This window comes from Apium graveolens, chromosome 9 (assembly GCF_009905375.1).
Source record: "Apium graveolens cultivar Ventura chromosome 9, ASM990537v1, whole genome shotgun sequence".
Lineage (NCBI taxonomy): Eukaryota > Viridiplantae > Streptophyta > Magnoliopsida > Apiales > Apiaceae > Apium > Apium graveolens.
Window position 1 is genome coordinate 211,379,260 of NC_133655.1, and position 18,791 is coordinate 211,398,050.

An 18,791-nucleotide genomic window follows, 5' to 3' on the forward strand; every position below is an offset into this window, starting at 1 on the left:
TACTTGTGATCGCATATACTTGCGTGAATATTAGCGCGTGTTTTCATCTTAAAAAGTTTTTGGCGCCGCTGCCAAGGACTCGGCGTTAATTTTTAGTTTATGTGTTTGTCATCAGTGGTCGTTAAAGTTTATTGACTCGGACATTGTTACTTGTTTCCTTGTCGTGTTTCAGGTACTATAGCGAGCGTGTATGAATACGCGTTCTCGGTCTCACAAGAGAACACTGGATAAAGCGGAGGAAGTAGTTGAAGAAGTTCTTGTTGAGGAGAAAGTTGAAGAAGAAGCTCTAGTCATAATGGGAGATCAGGCAGCGAATCCTAAGGCTTTGATGGACTATTCTAAGCCAAAGATCAATGATATTTAGTCTAGAATTAACAGGCCAGCCATCACGGATAACACGTTTGAAATCAAGTCGAGCACGATTCATATAATATATAATTCAGTTCAGTTTGGGGGTTCTCCTATAGAAGATCCCAACATGCATATCAGGGATTTTATTGAGATCTGTGACACTTTCAAGTTCAATGGAGTTACTGAATATGCTATTAAGCTGAGTCTTTTCCCATTCTCTCTAAGTGATAAGGCTAAGGGTTGGTTACATTCTCTACCACCAGGCTCTATTACTACTTGGGAGGATCTTGATCAAAAATTTCTCACTAAATTATTCCCTATGGCGAAGACAGCTGCAATCAAAAATGTTGTTACTCAATTTGCGCAGCAAAGGGGAGAATCTTTGTGTGAGGCTTGGGATCGCTACAAGGAGATGCTTAGAAAGTATCCTCATCATGGGATGCCTAATTGGATGATCATTAACTACTTTTACAATGGGTTGGGTGCTACTTCTAGACCCATGCTTGATGCAACATCAGTGGCCTTATGGGCTAAGAGCTACGATGAAGCTTATGAGTTGATTGAACTGATGACTGCTAATGAATAACAGAACCCAACTCAGAGACTACCTCAGGGCAAGGTATCAGGAATTCTGGAGGTGGATGCAGCTGCTATAGTTGCTCAGCCTAAGGCTTTGACGATAAAGGTGGATTCTTTGGCTAATTATGGAGTGATACAAATCACTGGTGTTTGTGAGCTTTGTGCTGGTGTGCATGAGACGGAGCAGTGTGCTATTTCTAGTGAATCAGCTCAGTTCGTGAGTAACTTTCAAAGGTCGCAGCAACCAGTTCCAGCCACCTATCATCCCAACAACCACAATCATCCTAACTTCAGCTGGAGCAATACTCAGAATGTAATAACCCCAAAATTTTTCAACTTTTTGTAACCCTTGTGAATAGTGTTTTAGCTGAATGAGAAAACTTTTCACGCCACACTATGTAGGGGTTCTGTTATGGATATTCTGGGATATTATTAGTACTCTATGAAATATATAAGTGTATGTAAAGATCGTCAGAATCCAATTCCGAACACTTTGGTTTTTCCCGAAAATCCACAAGATACGGAGAGAATTGAGTATAAGGTAACAGGATAAAAAGGATTTAAATTAAAGGATTATAATAGAGGATCATAAAAAGGAATATAATGTATTGAGAAAGGTTAAGGGAACCTAAGTAATAAGATCCCGGGTGTGATCCTTCAAACGATAAACGAGAACGAAAGTTAAGCGAACCGTATAACAGATCAGCGGTCATTAGGCAAACGATTAGGAAGTTAATCAAAGGGATTAGCGGGAAGGATGTCATCCAACCAATAGAAAGAGGACAAGGAAGGGAGGATGACATCATGAGGATGACATAAGCATGACATGGGAAGGAAGGAGGTGTGGTAGCTTTGTAACCACATAATTTCAAGGGCAAGAAAGTAATTGACTAAATCAAATACAAAACAAGTCAACCAAGCCAAGTAAAAATCATTCTCATCAAAAATCAAAAGCAACCAAGGCATGAGTTCTTCATTTGCTCTCGGCTTTTAGCTTTTTTAAAGGAATAAAATTTCAAAACTCAAGATCCAAGCCTCCTAAATTGGTAAGATAATTCCCTAATCATCTTCATGCTTAGTTAGGACTATATCATGAGTTTAAGCCATTAATTCTTTCTCAATCTTCTTCATTTAATCAAAGAAGAAGACAATGAATAGTGTTTTCAAGTTTTTTAACTTGAACTTTTCTTGGTTTTCTTGAAGATCCAAGCATTCTTAAGACTTCTCCAAGCTTCTTAAGGCTTCCTAGCTCCACCCACCACTTCAAGGAAGGTATACCATCTCCAAACCCTAGATTCCTATATATTATAAGATGATTTTGATTAGTGGGTTGATATTGTAGCTTGTTGTTATGATTTAGAGTTTGGGATTTGGAATGGTAGTGAAATGGAATGGTAATTGTTGTGGTTTTGATTTAAAGGAACTTAAGTATGATTAAAGTTAAGTTTAAGCATAAGTATGAATGATTAAATTGAATTGGTTGGGGTTGTTATGATGTGATAAGGATGGATGTTGGTTGTATGTTGGATTTGAGGTTGGTTTGTGGTTGGTTTTGTATGGTTTAAAATTTGGAAATCGCGTAAACATAGCCGTCGTAACGTCCGATTTTCTTTGGACTGTTTTTGTGCATAGCATTAGGACCCGAGAACCCCCTGCTAGATTATGACCACTGCCATGATTAGATAGCTCATGTTACGAGCTTCGTTTTGATATGTAGTTCGTTCGATTCCGATGCACGGTTTAGGAGAAACGACCGTTTCAAGTAACGGTGTTTCGCGAACGAAACTTTTTCCCTCGCCTTACTTTGAAACATAGGTTAAAGACCAAAAAGGGTTAATTAATGTATGAAACATTTATGGTAAGTGTGTTAGGCAGTTGGTAAGACATTCGCGAAGGAATCGCTTTAAAACTCGTAAAGGTTAAATTATTAAAAATGGTGGAGCCGAGGGTACCCGAGTGACTTAAGCGAATCGGTGAGCGCAAAACAAGCGTTAGAGTCTAAGTTAGTTAAAGTATAGGTTTACAAGTGATTTTGGTTTAATTCCAACTTACTTGTTGTTTATAGGTTATCAGACTCGTCCCGAGCCTTTCTCACCCCCAAGTCGCTCAGGCAAGTATTCTATCCGTTATACTGTTGTTGTGATGAATATATGTATTTGCATTATCTTGCGATAGATGCATGTTGGTTAATTAGCAAAATCTTGCGATATATTGTAGCATGTGATATGGTATATATATGCATGCCTGTTTCATATTCTTGAAATATATATCTGTTGGTTCAGTTGATAATACCTATGCTAGAGGATAGCGGTATCTTGCATATACCCTTAGTATAGGGACCCAAAGGTGAAAATATTTTCTAAAACCGGGAGTCGAGGATCCCGAGTAGATTTTGTATATATATGGATATGGATATATATATATATATTTATATATATATGGTTATAGTTTTTCCAAACTATTAATCGAATAAGGTTTATTCGATAACTTTAACTTTATTTTATTATTGAATATTATTTCGAATATTATTCGAAGGCGTATGACTCCGTTTATTTTATTAATAAATATTATTTTGAATATTTATTCGAGGACTTATGACTCCTTTTATTTTATTAATTGAATATCATTTGAATATTCATTCGAGGGTTATGACTCAGTTTATTTTATTATTTCAATATGATTTGAATATTCATCGGAGGACTTATGACTCCTTTTATTTTATTAATTGAATATTATTTGAATATTCATTCGAGGGTTATGACTCAGTTTATTTTATTATTTCAATATGATTTGAATATTCATCGGAGGACTTATGACTCCTTTTATTTTATTAATTGAATATTATTTGAATATTCATTCGAGGGCTTATGACTCAGTTTATATTATTTAATGAATATTATTTGAATATTCATTTGAGGATCTATGACTCCGATTATTTGCTGAAATATATTCTTTATTTTATTAAAGAATAAGGTGTTAATAATCAAACTTATTTTCGATTATTCAAATAAGGATAATACTTTCATATAAGTATATCTTTGGTTATTTAATACTCGTTTCAAGTATAAGTTTTAATACTTCTACTTCAATTATTTTTATAAAGATTATTCTTATGGGAATATTATTTAAATAATAATATTCAGTCATTTTCTAAATATCTGGGGACTGATTTACTTCATTAAATCAGCTTTACTCCAAACACTCTATAAAGTGTTTTCGAGTCTTCAAAATGATTTTTAAAAGTTAGAGCGGATCCCAAAACTCAATTTTATATTTAAGATCTTCCTTTTTAAGGGGATTTAAATACTCGCTTAAAACCTGAGGGATCCGGCTCTGTGGTGTATTTTATATTCGCAACAAGGTTGCAGTTTTGGTAAATGAATTGATTACTTACCCAACGTTCGGGAAGTAAGTCCATCTATTGAGTCGGCATAAGCAACATGGGCTCAGTGGGCGTCCATGATAGTGTAAGTGGCTCAGTGGGAGTCCATCAAATGCATAAGTGGCTGAGTGGCAGTCCAGCATAAGGTCCTAATTATGACCAGGGTGATGACCAGTGGGGAATTCGTCCATCTACTAGTAGAAAAGGTTACTAATGGGTATCTTTGCCTGATCAGCAAGATATCTGGTTTATGCCAAAGGTTTTCTTTTCCTTCCAAATTTATTGGATATTGCAACTCTGTTCATACTTTACATAACAGAGGTTCCAGGAAATGTTTTAGAGATATATATATATGTGGATATATATATATATCGGGACTAAATAAAGTATCTCATAACTTTTTTTTCATTCAATAATATTTCAAAGATTGAATCTATTCAAGTCTCAACTTGTGGTCTCATCTATGGGATGTTTTTCTTAAAACTTATAATACTTTGAACGGTGGTAGTTCAAGTAGCTTTATAAATGATATAAGTGTGGTGAAGTATTGGTAACTTCATTCCTTGTTTTTACATTATATCTAGTAAGTAATTATCTTACACACGATAAAGATTCTAGTGAGTATCCATTTAGATACTTATATTATTGTTATCACTATGTATTATCTTGCGAGCTGTAAGGCTCACTCTTGCTTTATTTCTTCATCACACAACAACAGTTAGGAGAGATGGCCAGACTCCAGCAGACCCAGCGCAAGCGCGTGGGAAGCGCCCCGCGTCTTCCCGATGATGTTGTGGCTGCTATAGCTGCAGGGGTAGATCCATTGTAGTTCAGACCATCTACTTTTGAGAATCAAATTATGTATAATTATAACTTGTGGCAGATAATGGCAATTAACTGTAAATTATCAAGTAATCATTTTGGGTTGTAATAATTTTAAATTGTGGATTCAAAGACTTGTACTTATTTCAATTTCATCTCTGAGACTATAACGGGTTGTGGTGTGTGTTAGTGTGGGGTCACAGCATGAGGTTATTTATTATTAATTAAGTGAAGTGATATTGTGGAAAGAAAGACCGTGACAACCCGGATCCCCGACCCCGGATCTGGGGGTGTTACAGAAATGGTATCAGAGCTAAGCGTTATAAACCTCAGAGATGATGCGACGATATAATAACAAACTCACAAAGATAATAAGAACTCTTGCCAAGTTCATGGTCGGACTACTTAAAGTAGTGCTGACAGTTAAAACCCTTATGGGAACCCTTATAAGTATCATGATAGTAACTTAGCTCGTTTAATGTGTAGGCGCCTGAGATAGAGGACCCTGAGATGTTCGAGCGTGAGCATGATGAGGCATTGCTAGATGTTGAGGATCAGGAGGAGCCTGAGATGGAGGAGGATGAGGAGGACCCCCCAGAGGAGCCTGAGACGGAGGTCATTGCTGTTTCAGATGAGGAGGACCCCTCAGAGGAGTCAGAGACAGAGGTTATTGCTATTCCAGATGAGGAGGACCCGGATGAGGTCCCAGTAGCTGAGGAGCGTGTTAGATCTATGGTAGTGTATGCTGGTATCCCTTTACCCACACTTCCGGTGGTCAGAGCCCCTACCCCTCCACCACTATCTTGGATTCCTGATGATGACAGCTCAGAGACCCATACTTCCGAGCCTAGGCAGACCGAGGAGGCACCCTCAGCGGCTCCGGATTCACCACCTCTTGACCCTGCCCACAGGCAGTCTTCGTTAGCTCATGGATATGTTCAGGATGTATTGAGGACCCGAGTGGCTGTTGCCGAGGGCCGACTAGATGAGGCCAGGAGGGAGTTGGATGCAGAGAGGGCGGGTAGGCGTACCCGAGCTTATGAGACCAGGGCTTCTATACCCCGATCCTTGAGGAGGGAGCTTACGGGGATAGAGCTCACGTCCCGAGCGAGACTCAGATCTCTCCAAGGGGACAGGCATGGTAGGATCTCCAGGCGGCAGGCCGACTATATCTTCCGTCGTGCGATGGAAAGGGTTTGGGAGCTGACCCGCTCCGGTGTGTGATTCGGGATTGATGATGGAATAGTCTAGTTGTCTAGTTAGCCGAGGCCTTAGTAAGAGCCAATTTTCCGGGATAGTTGACTTGTATATAGCATCCCTTTTTCTGACTAGACAGATAGACTCTTGTGTATCACTTTTGGGATAGATGACTGTAGCACTGTTGTACTTTTGACCAGATCAAACTATGTATTTCTCGCATTATGTATATATTTGTTTCCTTTCGGTTCAGTTCCATAGTGACGTGATCACTGTTTTATCATTATTATTACTGCACTTCGTATTAGAACTTTCTTAAAATAATAGGATTGCGATATACGTTCTCCCCATTATAAGAGCCGTACAAGGCACAATGATGTATATGATTGTGACCTAACGTTGAATTTTCCCAATAATTGTTTTTATTATTATCAGAATCATGCCGCCAAGAAAGATTGGAACTAGGGCGAACCCTGGATCTGAGGACCAGGGAAGCCATAATCAGGACAATAGAAACCAAGAACACAGTGAAGAGGAAGATGAGGATTATGTGGAACAGGATGACTCCCTGTATGAAAAGGAAGAGGAAACATATGATGTTGAGGGATTTGAGATAGAGGCTGAAGAAGGAGAAACCGAGGTTGAGCAACCAGTACCAAACCCAGGCATGGATCCCGTGAGCCAGTTCATGCAACTCCTAAGGCAGAATTTGGAACGTCAACCCAACCCACCCCCTCAAGGAAGTAACAATGCTGTGGCAAACTCTTTCAGGGCTTTTAAGTCCCTTAAGCCCCCTGAGTTCCACGGATCAGCCGACCCAGTTGAGGCAAGGGCATGGTTAAAGGAAATGGAGAAATCTTTTGAGATTTTGAGTACCGAGGAGGCACAGAAGACTGTATTTGCTACCTACCTTCTGAAAGGAGAAGCTAACTACTGGTGGGAGGCCAAGAAAAACATGGAGACAGATGCTATTATAACCTGGGAGAGATTTAGTCAGTTGTTTCTGGGGAAGTATTTCCCGAGGTTTATGGAAAGCCAGATGGAGCTCAAGTTCTTGGAGCTAAAGCAGAATAACTTGTCTGTAGCAGAGTACGAGGCGAAATTTACTGAGTTATCAAGGTTTGTGCCGGAGTTTGTGAGCATCGAGGAAAAGAAAGCTAGGAGGTTTCAGCAGGGACTGAAACCGTGGATCCAGAATAGGGTGGCAATCCTTGAGCTTACGGACTATGCCACTCTGGTGCAAAAGGCAACGATTGTAGAAGTTGGAAGTGAACAGATTCAGAAGGAAAGAGAGGAGAAAGGAATAAAGAGGAAAAGTATGAGCATGGGTGGAGGTTCCGCAGGAAGGAGCTTCCCAACTAGACTTAATCGAGGAGCAGTGTCCCTACCAGGAAGGAACACTGGGTTTAAGCGGCCAATGAGTGTGAGTGTGAGCCAGGGCGGCCAGAAGTCAAGAATGTCCTATTCCAACCAGTCTCGACCCCCATTGCCAGCCTGTAACATATGTGGAAGGAATCACACTGGGGAGTGTAAAGGAAGGCCAGTAACCTGTTTTAAGTGCGGTCGGGAAGGCCACTATTCAACTAAGTGCCCGTCATCAATCCCTGCCGTCGTTCCAACCACCAATTGTCATCGGTGTGGACGCCCGGGTCATTGGAAGAAGGAATGCCCAATGAACAAACCAGCAGCTTCGGGAGCAAGCAGGGCTGCTTCTAATAAGCCACCTACTGCGAGGACTTTCAACATGACAGTCCAGGATGCTATGAAAGATTCAGATGTGATAGCAGATACCCTTTCTCTAAATTCAGTCAGTGCAAATGTTTTATTTGATTCGGGAGCAACTAAATCTTTTATATCAAAGGACCTTGCGCGTAAGTTAAGACTTAAGGCTGAACCCTTGATAGAACCCTTACAAGTAGAAATAGCCAATCATGAAATTATTCCTGTTAACCAGATTCACCCCGCCTGTGAGATAGGCATAGGGGAGCAATCTTTCAGTGTTGATCTGATTCCTTTTAAATTAGGGGAGTTTGATGTGATTTTGGGAATGGACTGGCTATCTAGCAACGATGCTCAGATAGACTGTAAAGGGAAGAAAGTTAAGTTAAATATCCCCGGGAAGAAAGAAGTTATATTTAGAGGAAAGAGGCAGACGCAGAAATTTTTGACTATGGCCCAGGCCAAAAGGATGCTACGAAAAGGAAGTGAGGCTTACCTAGCCTATGTGGTGGACACGCAGAAGGAGGTGCCCAACTTGCAAGATATTCCAGTAGTCAACGAATTTGAAGATGTATTCCCACAAGACCTTCCGGGATTACCACCCGATAGAGTGATTGAATTCGCTATTGAGTTGGCCCCAGGGACGGCGCCAGTTTCAAAAGCACCTTACCGGTTAGCCCCGTTAGAAATGAAGGAATTAGTTATCCAATTGCAGGAACTCTTGGATAAGGGTATGATAAGACCCAGTGTGTCTCCGTGGGGAGCACCAGTTTTATTTGTTAAGAAGAAAGATGGGAGCATGAGGTTGTGCATAGACTATCGAGAGTTGAACAAGCTAACCATAAAGAACAGGTACCCATTGCCTAGAATAGACGATCTGTTCGACCAGCTAAAGGATGCTGTTTATTTTTCCAAGATTGACCTGAGAACTGGATATCACCAACTAAAGATTAAACCCGAAGATATTTCCAAGACAGCGTTCCGTACCAGGTATGGGCATTATGAGTTCTTGGTAATGTCCTTTGGATTAACCAACGCCCCAGCGGCTTTCATGGATTTAATGAATAGAGTATTTAAGAAGTACTTGGACAAGTGTGTGATAGTTTTTATCGATGATATTTTGATCTACTCAAGGACTGAGGCAGAACATGCAGAGCATTTGAGGATAGCTCTAGGAATACTCAGAGAGGAGCAGTTATATGCCAAATTCTCGAAGTGTGAATTCTGGCGGAATGAAGTACAGTTTTTAGGACATGTGATCAATAAAGAAGGAGTATTGGTCGACCCCTCCAAGATAGAGGCGGTCTCAAATTGGGAAAGGCCAACCACACCCACAGAGGTAAGGAGTTTCATAGGATTGGCCGGCTACTATCGTAGATTTGTACAGGACTTTGCGAAGATCGCAGCCCCTTTGACACGACTTACTCGTAAGACAGAGAAGTTTGAGTGGACGAAGAAATGCGAGAACAGTTTTCAGGAATTAAAGAAAAGGTTGATAACGGCTCCGGTATTGGCATTGCCGGACGGAAAAGGAGATTTTGTGATATATAGTGACGCGTCGCACAAAGGATTAGGATGTGTGCTTATGCAGCACGGTAGAGTTATTACGTATGCGTCGAGACAATTGAAGGAATACGAGGTTAGATATCCTACTCATGACCTTGAGCTCGCGGCAATAGTATTTGCTTTAAAAATTTGGAGGCACTACTTGTATGGAGAGAAGTGCGAGATTTTCACAGACCATAAGAGCCTCAAGTACATATTTACGCAGAAAGAGCTCAACATGCGCCAGAGGAGATGGTTAGAACTAATCAAGGACTATGATTGTGAGATTCTCTATTATCCAGGGAAAGCCAATGTGGTGGCTGATGCCCTTAGTAGAAAGGAAAGACTCAGAATGATAACGACTTCGGAAGAGTTGATAAGGGATTTTGAGAGAATGGAAATAGAAGTAAAGGTAACCGGAACCGGAACTGAAAAGCTTTTTGAGATCTCAATGCAGCCAGAGTTATTGGAAAAGATCAGATTGTGTCAGGAGAAAATAATGAATGAAGGCAGAGAGTCGATGACTGGAGAGGAGATCCATACTGAAAAAGATGATAAGGGGATAATGAGGTACTCCTACCGAATTTGGGTTCCGAATGTTCAAGAACTTAAAGATGAGATTTTGGATGAAAGCCATAGTTCAAGGTATTCCATTCACCCAGGAAGTACCAAGATGTATAGGGATTTGAAGGAATATTATTGGTGGCCCAACATGAAGAGGGACGTAGCAGAATGGGTAAACAAGTGTTTGACTTGCCAAAGAGTAAAGGCAGAGCACCAGAGACCCAGTGGACTTTTGCGACCCCTGGAGATTCCCGAATGGAAATGGGAACAGATAGCGATGGATTTTGTTGTAGGCTTGCCAAGGACGAAAGCCAATCACGACGCCATTTGGGTAATTATAGACCGACTGACAAAGTCAGCTCATTTCATTCCTATCAATGAGAGATACACAGTCGATAGACTGGTGGACATTTACCTTAAGGAAATAGTGACACGACATGGAGTTCCAGCGTCCATTGTCTCAGACCGAGACCCTAGGTTCAACTCCAGATTTTGGAGGAGCTTTCAGGAGTGTACGGGGACTAAGTTAAATATGAGTACCGCGTACCATCCCCAAACGGATGGACAGAGTGAAAGGACCATCCAGACACTAGAGGATATGTTGAGAGTCTGTGCAATAGACCTTAAAGGAAGTTGGGATGATCACTTGCCGTTGATCGAGTTTTCTTATAACAATAGCTTTCATGCTAGCATCGGAATGCCGCCTTATGAGGCCCTGTACGGAAGAAGGTGTCGATCTCCCTTATACTGGGATGAAGTAGGAGAGCGGAAGATGCTCGGACCCGAAGTGGTCCAAAGGACCAAAGATATAGTGGATCTTATCAGAGGGCGACTTGTAGCAGCCCAAGACAGACAAAAGAAATATGCAGACCTAGCCCGAAAGGACAAGGAATATGAAGTAGGGGACTTAGTACTGTTGAAAGTATCCCCTTGGAAGGGATTAATGAGGTTCGGAAAGAAAGGAAAACTAAGCCCAAGATACATTGGACCTTTTGAGATATTAAGACGGATTGGAAAGTTAGCTTACGAGCTAGCCCTACCCCCTAATTTGCAACAAGTTCATAATGTGTTCCATGTGTCAATGCTAAGGAGGTATCATCGGGATGCCAGGCACATAGTGGAGTATGAGCAGGTGGATATGCAGCCAGATCTAACTTACGTGGAGAAGCCAGTAAGGATTATGGATAAGAAGGAGCAGGTGCTTCGGAACAAAGTGATCAAGCTAGTCAGAGTACTATGGCAGAATCATAATGTGGAAGAATCAACTTGGGAACTAGATAGCACAATGCTAGAAAAGTACCCCCATTTGTTTTCTGTTTGATTCCGGGACGGAATCCTTTTAAGGAGGGGAGACTGTAATAACCCCAAAATTTTTCAACTTTTTGTAACCCTTGTGAATAGTGTTTTAGCTGAATGAGAAAACTTTTCACGCCACACTATGTAGGGGTTCTGTTATGGATATTCTGGGATATTATTAGTACTCTATGAAGTATATAAGTGTATGTAAAGATCGTCAGAATCCAATTCCGAACACTTTGGTTTTTCCCGGAAATCCACAAGATACGGAGAGAATTGAGTATAAGGTAACAGGATAAAAAGGATTTAAATTAAAGGATTATAATAGAGGATCATAAAAAGGAATATAATGTATTGAGAAAGGTTAAGGGAACCTAAGTAATAAGATCCCGGGTGTGATCCTTCAAACGATAAACGAGAACGAAAGTTAAGCGAACCATATAACAGATCAGCGGTCATTAGGCAAACGATTAGGAAGTTAATCAAAGGGATTAGCGGGAAGGATGTCATCCAACCAATAGAAAGAGGACAAGGAAGGGAGGATGACATCATGAGGATGACATAAGCATGACATGGGAAGGAAGGAGGTGTGGTAGCTTTGTAACCACACAATTTCAAGGGCAAGAAAGTAATTGACTAAATCAAATACAAAACAAGTCAACCAAGCCAAGTAAAAATCATTCTCATCAAAAATCAAAAGCAACCAAGGCATGAGTTCTTCATTTGCTCTCGGCTTTTAGCTTTTTTAAAGGAATAAAATTTCAAAACTCAAGATCCAAGCCTCCTAAATTGGTAAGATAATTCCCTAATCATCTTCATGCTTAGTTAGGACTATATCATGAGTTTAAGCCATTAATTCTTTCTCAATCTTCTTCATTTAATCAAAGAAGAAGACAATGAATAGTGTTTTCAAGTTTTTTAACTTGAACTTTTCTTGGTTTTCTTGAAGATCCAAGCATTCTTAAGACTTCTCCAAGCTTCTTAAGGCTTCCTAGCTCCACCCACCACTTCAAGGAAGGTATACCATCTCCAAACCCTAGATTCCTATATATTATAAGATGATTTTGATTAGTGGGTTGATATTGTAGCTTGTTGTTATGATTTAGAGTTTGGGATTTGGAATGGTAGTGAAATGGAATGGTAATTGTTGTGGTTTTGATTTAAAGGAACTTAAGTATGATTAAAGTTAAGTTTAAGCATAAGTATGAATGATTAAATTGAATTGGTTGGGGTTGTTATGATGTGATAAGGATGGATGTTGGTTGTATGTTGGATTTGAGGTTGGTTTGTGGTTGGTTTTGTATGGTTTAAAATTTGGAAATCGCGTAAACATAGCCGTCGTAACGTCCGATTTTCTTTGGACTGTTTTTGTGCATAGCATTAGGACCCGAGAACCCCCTGCTAGATTATGACCACTGCCATGATTAGATAGCTCATGTTACGAGCTTCGTTTTGATATGTAGTTCGTTCGATTCCGATGCACGGTTTAGGAGAAACGACCGTTTCAAGTAACGGCGTTTCGCGAACGAAACTTTTTCCCTCGCCTTACTTTGAAACATAGGTTAAAGACCAAAAAGGGTTAATTAATGTATGAAACATTTATGGTAAGTGTGTTAGGCAGTTGGTAAGACATTCGCGAAGGAATCGCTTTAAAACTCGTAAAGGTTAAATTATTAAAAATGGTGGAGCCGAGGGTACCCGAGTGACTTAAGCGAATCGGTGAGCGCAAAACAAGCGTTAGAGTCTAAGTTAGTTAAAGTATAGGTTTACAAGTGATTTTGGTTTAATTCCAACTTACTTGTTGTTTATAGGTTATCAGACTCGTCCCGAGCCTTTCTCACCCCCAAGTCGCTCAGGCAAGTATTCTATCCGTTATACTGTTGTTGTGATGAATATATGTATTTGCATTATCTTGCGATAGATGCATGTTGGTTAATTAGAAAAATCTTGCGATATATTGTAGCATGTGATATGGTATATATATGCATGCCTGTTTCATATTCTTGAAATATATATCTGTTGGTTCAGTTGATAATACCTATGCTAGAGGATAGCGGTATCTTGCATATACCCTTAGTATAGGGACCCAAAGGTGAAAATATTTTCTAAAACCGGGAGTCGAGGATCCCGAGTAGATTTTGTATATATATGGATATGGATATATATATATATTTATATATATATGGTTATAGTTTTTCCAAACTATTAATCGAATAAGGTTTATTCGATAACTTTAACTTTATTTTATTATTGAATATTATTTCGAATATTATTCGAAGGCGTATGACTCCGTTTATTTTATTAATAAATATTATTTTGAATATTCATTCGAGGACTTATGACTCCTTTTATTTTATTAATTGAATATCATTTGAATATTCATTCGAGGGTTATGACTCAGTTTATTTTATTATTTCAATATGATTTGAATATTCATCGGAGGACTTATGACTCCTTTTATTTTATTAATTGAATATTATTTGAATATTCATTCGAGGGTTATGACTCAGTTTATTTTATTATTTCAATATGATTTGAATATTCATCGGAGGACTTATGACTCCTTTTATTTTATTAATTGAATATTATTTGAATATTCATTCGAGGGCTTATGACTCAGTTTATATTATTTAATGAATATTATTTGAATATTCATTTGAGGATCTATGACTCCGATTATTTGCTGAAATATATTCTTTATTTTATTAAAGAATAAGGTGTTAATAATCAAACTTATTTTCGATTATTCAAATAAGGATAATACTTTCATATAAGTATATCTTTGATTATTTAATACTCGTTTCAAGTATAAGTTTTAATACTTCTACTTCAATTATTTTTATAAAGATTATTCTTATGGGAATATTATTTAAATAATAATATTCAGTCATTTTCTAAATATCTGGGGACTGATTTACTTCATTAAATCAGCTTTACTCCAAACACTCTATAAAGTGTTTTCGAGTCTTCAAAATGATTTTTAAAAGTTAGAGCGGATCCCAAAACTCAATTTTATATTTAAGATCTTCCTTTTTAAGGGGATTTAAATACTCGCTTAAAACCTGAGGGATCCGGCTCTGTGGTGTATTTTATATTCGCAACAAGGTTGCAGTTTTGGTAAATGAATTGATTACTTACCCAACGTTCGGGAAGTAAGTCCATCTATTGAGTCGGCATAAGCAACATGGGCTCAGTGGGCGTCCATGATAGTGTAAGTGGCTCAGTGGGAGTCCATCAAATGCATAAGTGGCTGAGTGGCAGTCCAGCATAAGGTCCTAATTATGACCAGGGTGATGACCAGTGGGGAATTCGTCCATCTACTAGTAGAAAAGGTTACTAATGGGTATCTTTGCCTGATCAGCAAGATATCTGGTTTATGCCAAAGGTTTTCTTTTCCTTCCAAATTTATTGGATATTGCAACTCTGTTCATACTTTACATAACAGAGGTTCCAGGAAATGTTTTAGAGATATATATATGTGGATATATATATATCGGGACTAAATAAAGTATCTCATAACTTTTTTTTCATTCAATAATATTTCAAAGATTGAATCTATTCAAGTCTCAACTTGTGGTCTCATCTATGGGATGTTTTTCTTAAAACTTATAATACTTTGAACGGTGGTAGTTCAAGTAGCTTTATAAATGATATAAGTGTGGTGAAGTATTGGTAACTTCATTCCTTGTTTTTACATTATATCTAGTAAGTAATTATCTTACACACGATAAAGATTCTAGTGAGTATCCATTTAGATACTTATATTATTGTTATCACTATGTATTATCTTGCGAGCTGTAAGGCTCACTCTTGCTTTATTTCTTCATCACACAACAACAGTTAGGAGAGATGGCCAGACTCCAGCAGACCCAGCGCAAGCGCGTGGGAAGCGCCCCGCGTCTTCCCGATGATGTTGTGGCTGCTATAGCTGCAGAGGTAGATCCATTGTAGTTCAGACCATCTACTTTTGAGAATCAAATTATGTATAATTATAACTTGTGGCAGATAATGGCAATTAACTGTAAATTATCAAGTAATCATTTTGGGTTGTAATAATTTTAAATTGTGGATTCAAAGACTTGTACTTATTTCAATTTCATCTCTGAGACTATAACGGGTTGTGGTGTGTGTTAGTGTGGGGTCACAGCATGAGGTTATTTATTATTAATTAAGTGAAGTGATATTGTGGAAAGAAAGACCGTGACAACCCGGATCCCCGACCCCGGATCTGGGGGTGTTACACAGAATGCAGTACAACAGCCTTATCATCAGTATGCTACAAAGAAATACAACCCTCCTGGTTTTCAGCAACCACAATATGCACAAGACAACAACTCCAGCTACAACAAGCTAATGAAAAATCTGAATTGGAGGAGTAGAGGCTCATGTGCAAGAGCCAAGCGGTTTCTATTAAGACCTTGAAGAATCAAATTGGGCAGATTGCTAATGCCCTGCTGAATTGACAACCTGGTACACTCCTTAGTTACACTGAAGTACCAAAAAAAAGGGAAGCTAAAGAGTAGGTTAAGGCAATCACATTGAGGCCTGGGAAGGTTGCAAATCCCGAAAAATCACAAGTTTCGGAAGATGAAGCTGTCGCTGAGGAAGAAGTGCAGAAGGAAGCAGAAGTGGAACCAAGGAAGTCTACTTTGGAACACACTCCTTCTAAGGGTAATACATGGGAGAAACAGATCTATCCTCCACCTCCTTTTTCTAAGAGGCTGCAGAAGAAAAAGCTGGATAAGCAGTTTGAAAAGTTTCTGGAGGTGTTCAAGAAACTTCATATCAACATACCTTTCGCGGAAGCTCTTGAACAGATGCCTAGTTATATGAAGTTTATGAAAGGTATTCTCTCTCGTAAAGTGAAGCTTGATGACTTAGAGATAGTTGCTATCACGGAGGAATGCAGTGTTGTGCTGTAACAGAAGTTGCCTCTGAAGCTTAAAGATCCTGGAAGCTTCACTATTCCTTGTACCATTGGAAAAGTGTTATTTGACAAATATTTATATGACTTGGGAGCTAACATTAATTTGATGCCTTTATCTATCTTCAAGAAGTTGGACTTACCTGATCCAAAGCCTACTTATATGACTTTGCAGTTGGCCAACCGTTCTATTACATATCCATGAGGCATTGTGGAAGATTTCTTGGTCAAGGTGGACAAACTCATCTTTCCTGCTGATTTTGTAATTCTTGATTTAGAGGAGGATAAAAGGATTCCCATAATCTTGGGAAGAGCATTATTGGCTACTGGTCAGACCTTGATTGTTGTGCAGAAGGATGAGCTCACTATGCGAGTACTGGATCAGGATATGACGTTCAATGTTTTCAATGCCATGAAATTCCCTACTGATAATGAGGAGTGCTTAAAAGTGGAATTGGTCGATTATGTGGTTACTTCAGAACTTGATCAAATGTTATGGTCTGATGCCTTAGAAAAAGCCTTGTTGTCGAATTCAGATAGTGAAGACGATGAAGGTGATGAACGGTTGCAGTATTTGAATATTTGTCCTTGGAAGTGAAGGCGGGATATGCCTTTTGAATCTCTTGGATTGGAGGAGCTGAACAAATCTCCAAAGCGCCTCAAACCATCTATTGAGGAAGCTCATACACTTGAGTTTAAACCATTGCCTGGACACTTAAGGTATGCTTTTTTAGAGATGCATCTACTTTGCTTGTTATTATTGCATCTGACCTTTTAGGTAGTGATGAGGAAAAACTTTTAAGAATTCTGAGAGAGTTCAAGTCAGGAATTGGATGGACTATAGCAGATATCAAGGGAATCAGCCCTTCTTATTGCATGCATAAAATTTTGCTAGAGGAAGGTAGCAAGCCTAGTGTTGAGCAACGGAGAAGGAAATTTTTAAGTGGCTAGATGCAGGGATCATCTATCCCATTTTTGACAGTTCTTGGGTGAGTCCAATTCAATGTGTGCCGAATAAAGGAGGCATAACAGTGGTAGCTAATAAAAAGAATGAGCTCATTCTTACTCGAACAGTCACAGGGTGGAGAGTTTGCATGGACTACAGAAAGGTAAACAAAATCACAAGTAATGATCACTTCCATCTTCCTTTTATTGATCAGATGCTTGACAGGTTGGCTGGGCATGAGTACTATTATCTTCTGGATGGCTATTCGGGCTATAATCAGATTTACATTGCTCCAGAAGATCAGGAAAAAACTACTTTCACATGTCCGTTTGGGACTTTCGCCTTCAGAAGAGTTTCTTTTGGGTTATGTGGAGCAGCTGCCATATTTCAGAGATGCATGATGGCCATTTTCTCTGATATGATTGGTCAGAATATGGAGGTGTTTATGGACGATTTCTCTGTGTTCGGTGATTCTTTTGACGAGTGCTTGTAAAATCTTGGCGTCATTCTTAAAAGGTGTGTTGAGACCAATCTGGTTCTCAACTAGGAGAAATATCATTTCATGGTGCAACAGGGCATAATTCTTGGGCACAAGGTCTCTAGTAAGGGTCTTGAGGTGGAAAAAGCAAAGGTGGAGGTCAGTGAAAATCTCCCCCGCCAATTTTTGTTAAGGAAGTCCGCAGCTTTCTTGGTCATGCGGGTTTATATCGGCGTTTCATCAAAGACTTCTCTAAAATCTCTAAACCCTTGTGTAATCTTCTAGAGAAAGATGTCCCTTTCAAGTTTGATGATGAGTGCCTAGCTGCTTTTAAAAGCTTAAAGAAGAGTTTGATCACGGCACCTGTCATAACTGCACCTAATTGGGATGAACCGTTCGAAATGGTGTACGATGCAAGTGACTATGCAGTTGGAGAAGTTCTTGGGCAGGGGAAGAACAATATATTTCATGTGGTCTACTATGCTAGTAAGACCCTCGATGGTGCTCAATTGAACTATACTACTACTGAGAAAGAGCTATTGGCTATTGTCTATGGTTTTGAGAAGTTTCGATCTTATATGCTTGGGACGAAGGTGACAGTTTTCACTGATCACATTGCGATTCGCTATCTCGTCTCGAAGAAGGACTCGAAGCCTAGATTGATTCGATGGGTTCTTTTACTTCAGGAATTTAAGTTAGAGATCAAGGACAAGAAAGGTACTGAGAATCAAGTCGCTGATCATCTCTCTCGTTTAGAAGATCCAAATGCAACTTCACATGATAAGACATTGATAAATGAGTGTTTTCCTGATGAGCAGTTGTTTGGGGTGCAAGAGGAAGAATCGTGGTTCGAAAATATTGTGAACTACCTTGTGAACAATATTATGCCTCCAGATTTGTCTTCTGCTCAAAGAAGAAGTTTCTTCATGAGGTGAAGTGGTACATGTGGGATGAGCCATTCTTGTTTAGGCAAGGAGCTGACCAAATC

The 18,791-nt window shown here is 39.3% G+C and overlaps 1 non-coding gene across 1 annotated transcript; it reads right to left on the minus strand.

Moving 5' to 3' along the window:
- Positions 1 to 685: 685 nt before the first annotated feature.
- LOC141688365 (small nucleolar RNA R71) lies at positions 686 to 792 on the minus strand. The gene has a single exon (XR_012561811.1). It is a non-coding gene; the product is annotated as a small nucleolar RNA R71 (small nucleolar RNA).
- Positions 793 to 18,791: the final 17,999 nt, after the last annotated feature.